The sequence below is a fragment of the Geospiza fortis genome, unplaced genomic scaffold, assembly GCF_000277835.1.
Source record: "Geospiza fortis unplaced genomic scaffold, GeoFor_1.0 scaffold98, whole genome shotgun sequence".
NCBI classification, from domain to species: Eukaryota; Metazoa; Chordata; class Aves; order Passeriformes; family Thraupidae; genus Geospiza; species Geospiza fortis.
The window spans coordinates 1989301-1995191 of NW_005054306.1; positions in this window are offsets into that span (position 1 = coordinate 1989301).

The window sequence follows — 5891 nt, forward strand, 5'->3', positions numbered from 1 at the left end:
TAGAGAGAGCCTTGCCTAAAAATGTAAAAATCCATTCCTGTTCCACAAAAAGGCTTGTTGATGCAGATTTATACTTTTTATATGTATATAGTTCCATCTAAAAAGCATTGGGAAGTCACAGAAGACACAGAAGGAAAAAATAGTCTTCTGGCACCCAGTGCCTAACTTTTTGAGCAGAAAATCTCCATCAAGGATTAAATAGTGTTAGGAACCATTTTCTAATGCAGAAGTCAGCTGGCACAGTCTGAACAGATCTATGATATTAAAACAAAGTATTAAAACATAATATTGATGTAGGATGACCCCCAGCCAGGGAATAACATGCAGTGACTGCAATGATTTCAGAAGGTTGTTCAATTGCTTTATTAAGCTATACTATATTATACTACATACTATACTATACTATGCCAAACTAAAGAAAAACCCATGACCACTTACAGTCAATCAATCAATTGGTCAATCAATCAAAACAATCATCACCAGAGTCCAATTTAAAAATCACTTTTGGTAAACAACCTCCATAACACATTCCACATGTGCCAAACAACAGGAGCAGCAAATAGAGAAAAGAAATGTTTTCTCTTGTTTCTCTGAGATTTCTCACTGCCTTCCCCAGGAGAAATCTTGGGAAGGTTGTGTCTGCTGCTCGCTGTGAAGAGAGCTGCAGCCACAACATTAAGGCAACACGACGTGACCGCTTGTGCTCCAGACCCCTCCCCAGCTCCATTGCCCCTCCCTGGACCCGCTCCAGCCCCTCAATGTTTTTCTTGAAGTGAGAGGCCAAGGACTGGCCACAGTACTCAAGGTGCTGCCTCCCCAGTTCTGAGTACAGATGGCCATGGTAAAGCGCTTGTCCTGACTCCCTCTGTTTTCCTCTTTGCTCTTATTGAGATCAATGTTAAATTCTCATTGGCTTTGCCAGGGGGAGAGCTGGATCTACCACATCTGGATCTACCACAGCTGCATCATCTACCATGTGTACAACACCTTCAGCGCTTGAAGAATCTGTAACCTCTCTCATATGAAGACACACATCCAAGTGACCATTTAAGTCTTTTCCTTCCTGATTAAGACCTGAATCACTGAGGTAGTTATTATATACAATAACCTCTGCGCTGTGCCTCTATGCCCAAGGAACAATGACTGTGATTCATAAGGTCCATTTTGTGCTACATTTGGCACATTGTCAACAGTGCTCCCTTTTCAAGAGCCAGGATAAAAGGTAATGGAATGGAAAATTTCCTTTTATCCCATCACTGGGTCAGTCCGGGTGTATCCCATGTATTAACTTGCAGCCAAGAGGCAGAGTGTGTCTTCAAATCATATGCCCATTGGGAATTTCTAATGGGAATACTACTGACACAAAGGGAAAGGAAACAAAGTAGTGTTCAGCAACTTGAAAGAATTCTTTTATTTTCTTTCCTTTTTCTTTTCAGTTGGCCTTTCCAAGTTCTTACTAAAAGCATAATTCAGTCAGAGGCTGTCTTCCTTTTTAATGCTAAAAGGATTATAATATGGTTGAAAAGCACATATTGTCTGGAATTTGGGGTTTATCATGAAAACCATTCCCCTTCCTTGGACAGTGCAATCAGTGCCTGGCAACAGGACTTGGGCAGATTTTAAAAAAGATTGTAAGAATTGTTTTTGAAAAATACACCAAAACCAAAGAGCTTTTTTTATTCAATCCTGAATTTTCAGTCCATCCAAGCCAGTATTGCCATATCTCATTTATTATCTATTTTTATCTCAGACCTGGCAAACCTCTTTCCCAAACTGCCCTGTCTACCTTGTCATGCAAGGCAGTCCAACATCTGTGCCAGCTACAACATCACACCTGCAGGCTTGGGCTCCATGATCAGTTGTTGCTTTCCAGGATTCAGCTTAAGACAGAAAACTTAGAACATTTGAGAATGTTCTAAAAATAAGCATTTTCAGCAATTTAACATTTTATACAAACTGCACATTTGCCACTGCTGCATCCTTAAAGATGGAGCTGAAGGAAGTATGGATACAGTGGTTGTTGAATAGTCACAACAACAGGTTAATTTCAAGAATTTTGCACAAAATAAACAAGGATGAACACTGATTATTTATTAAACTCCGTGGCAGAAAACAAATGGAAAAAAAAATACTCCAACATTTTGAAGGATCTCCCACTGTCAATACTTCTATTTAAGGAACCAAGTATTTCGCATCAGAGAAAATGGCATCCAAGATCTTGTCCTTGTTTTTTTTTTCATTTTTGTTCTGTTGCATTTGCTACAGGCAGAAGCAACTTCACATTCAGTCCTTGAAAAATGCTGTTCCCTTGTCTTCTCTTAAGCTTTGTGGTAAATTCTCTGCTTCTCTGTCTTTCTAAAATAATGTGCATGTCCTTAGGAATGTCTTTATCTCATTCCTACTTCATGCTAGACTATATTCCCTTCAGTTGGCCTGATCCATATGCATTTCTATTTTCCAGATAATTACATTGTTCTACTTGTATCATTAGTTTTATTGTTGCTTCTTCTAAGAAGCTTTTCCTTTCTAACTGATTTCCAGGTTTTCTTTTTTGAATTTTTCTGAGATACTGAGTTAGAGGAGAAGGCAGCAAACCACTTCTGTTCCTAATCATAATCCCCAGTCTCTGAAACCTCGAGGCTTTCTCATTACTACTCCTAACAAAAAGATTTAAAAGTCATTATTTCCTTTCTTGATGCTCTGCAGCAAAAAGTGGCTTTCCCTATATAAAAATTCCAGGTTTGAACTAAGGTCATCAAGGAATGGGAAATCCACCCCTTCCCACCCTAATTTGTTTCAACTCATAGTCAAGACTTGTGCCTAAAGCAGACTATCCCAGTTTTTATTATTTATTATAGTTATTATTTATGCTCTCTATTTGTATACTGCAAACTCAGTCTCCTCTGAAACATCTGAAAGACTCCATAACTGGACACAGTGACTTTCTGTTCTGGGGTGGAGGAAAAATGCTCACACCCAGCTGCTCCTGGAAAAAATGTTGCCACCCTGTCCCAAAGTTAGGAGCCAGCTGCCACTGCTTAACCTGCTGGTGTGTGCCGGTGTCTCCCCAGAGCTCAGACTGGCTGAGGGTTGGTGTGCCCAGGACATGCCCCTGGCCTCCTATATCAGGGGTGGATCCAGCCCTGGAAGGAGCTGATACACAGCCCCAAAAGCATGGCAGACTTTTTCTGGCTTTGTGGGTATTGCAGCAAAACCTCCAAAAGCAGAAATGGAATTTTCATGGAGACTTGAGAACATCTTCTGGGGTCTGGTATCACTTTAATCTGGTATTAGTCCAAATTTCTAGCTAGCATCCTAAAGGGTCTACTGTTGGTAATCACATACACATTAAATATGGGTACTCCCATCTTTGGGAAAGATCAAAGTTCAGCTGATCAAAGCTCAGCTTTGATCCCATCTAGTTGGCAGCATTTTAACATCAATGCTTGAATGAACACAGTGTTCCCTGTGGAATTCCTCGGATTTTATTGGTGCTTCCTTTGCTGCTGGCATATGCATAGTCCCCATTAATGGCAGAGGAGAAAGGAAATTTAGTTGTGACTAGCAAAGGGGTTTTTCTCTGGACAATAACTTTGCATTCTTAAGCACTTCCATAGGCTTGGGAGTCTAGATTTTTCCCTTGCAGAAAGACTGTTTTGCCAAGTATCTTGCTTTTAGTAATTCAAGTCTATCAGAGTTGTCATGCCATTCCTACCTTGAACTGAACCTGACCTTGCGGGAACACAAGGCTCATTTGGGTATTTGGAGACAGAACAACACCCTGTCCTTCCCTAGTTGCCCCACAACTTCTTTTCATCCAGTTGCCATTCTTTAATAAGCAAAGGAACTTCACATGAAGGTAAACAAATATAATAAACCAATATCTTTGAAGATTAACTGTGCCTTCTTTTTATTTTTTTTTCCTGTAAGTCTTCAAGACTGAAATTCTAATAAACAGCTCCTCATAAGATATCTCCTGTCACTTTTTATTTGTCTGGAACATTTTTTCCCCATTGGTATATCTTTCAGCATTTACCCAAGCCAGAAAAATGCTACTTACTGACATTAACAGGCTTGCAATATTTAAGTAAAGTATATAAGCTATTTACAAGAACCAAGTTGACAGCAACATTTCAAAAATGAGACTATAATGTAATAAAAACATTATCCTGGCCTGTGTCTGATCAGGGAATAAGAAAATGAATGAAATATTGCCACAAATGAGAACTGGGAGAATTTTCTAGAGAAGGCAAAAATAAAAGTGGAGCTAGAGAAAAACAAGGCAAAACCTTCTGAAAAGGCCATGCTCGACTGCAAGAATTTATGGCTCCTATTCTTATCTCAATGCACCCTCTGTGAAAGCACTCCCCATAACAAACCTGAATGATTTGTCAGCTGCCCACTAAACCCTTTTTCTTCAAAGGGCTTAACCACTGTTACATGTCCACTATATTTCCACAGAATGGTGCATCCATGTTTCAAACAGCAGAGCTTAATATATCCCTGAAAGTGTCCCTGCCACTGATGTTAGCAGCAATAAATGTGGCAGACTGAGGATATATTCCCAGCAGTGACAGTGCTTAATATAGGTCCCTATATGCCCACCTGTGTGGAAACAAATCTGTTGCTTGATGATGTCTCTTTCTATTCAGCCATTCAGGTGCAAACCTTCCTCTTGCTGTCATTCCTTGGTGAGATTTTCTGTAAATTGCACGACAGGCTGATTTCTTCCTTCTCTTCCTTCAAGTCCTGAAGCAAAATCTCTGGAAGCAGTGGGCTCTGGCACCAGAAGTGGGTGAAGTTTCTGATACTCAACATGACTTTTATTATGCTATGCCCTACCTTGGTGCCATGAAGCCTCTTCTGGCATCAATCCCAGCAGCATCCCTGGAGAGTTGTTTATCTTTACCCAATCTCTTTGTATTGATGGAAGAGAAATGAGAGACAGGAATCTGCACACAGTTACCTAACAACATAGCCAATGGACTGCTCCCCAGTCTAGCTGTACACACAAGTCAAACTGACACTGAAACTGAGAGGAACCTTTGGAATAAAGGCAGATCCGTGAGGAGATGGAGAAAATGGCAGCCAATAAGTGGGGGTGTGGGAGTACAGCTGGAATATTGGTGTGCTGCAGATATTTTTGCTTGCCTGTCTTTGAGAGTCACTGTGACCTTGGAAGAGTTTGCAATGGCAGGAAGCTGTCCCACCCTTCTATGCACAGGGCAAGAATAAATAGATGCTAAACCAGCTTGGTGTGCTTCTATTTCTGCTCATCAGAGTTCAGCCAAAGCATACCCAGGTTTCTCTGTGCAGTGCCCCAGCAGTGGGGCATCAGGGAAAAGAGGGGGATGGTGAGTGTGCAGCTCCTGCACATGCACCCACGCCCCACTGGCAGACCATGAAAGATAGACCAGTAGATAAGGAATTTTATTTTGCTATTTTAAGCCCCAAGTCTAGTTCAACACACCATTGGATTGGGCATCATCATTTTCTCACTCTTTTTTCCCATGAGACTGGGCTCACTGTCTGCTCAGAGATGACTGAGATTCATTAGAGCACTAATGCCTCCAAATTTCTATGCAAAACTCCACATGACTAAAATCCAGTGCATATTTCACACATCTGGAAGATTACGAATTGGATAAGAATGGAGCAGGAATAGAAAACTTCAAAGCTACAAAACTTCAAACTCTCTTATTTAAAGCTGACGATTTTATCTCTGTCATTCATTATGCCTTTAGCCTTTATTCTGCTTTCTTCCAATAATCATCAAGATTTTAATTTTTTTTTTATCCCCAAAACTACCTTTCTGTACATGTGGACAGAGCAGCAAACTGCTTGTAAGTAGAGTGTAATTTTCATCTTTTTTCCCCCCTCTTCATTCTTCT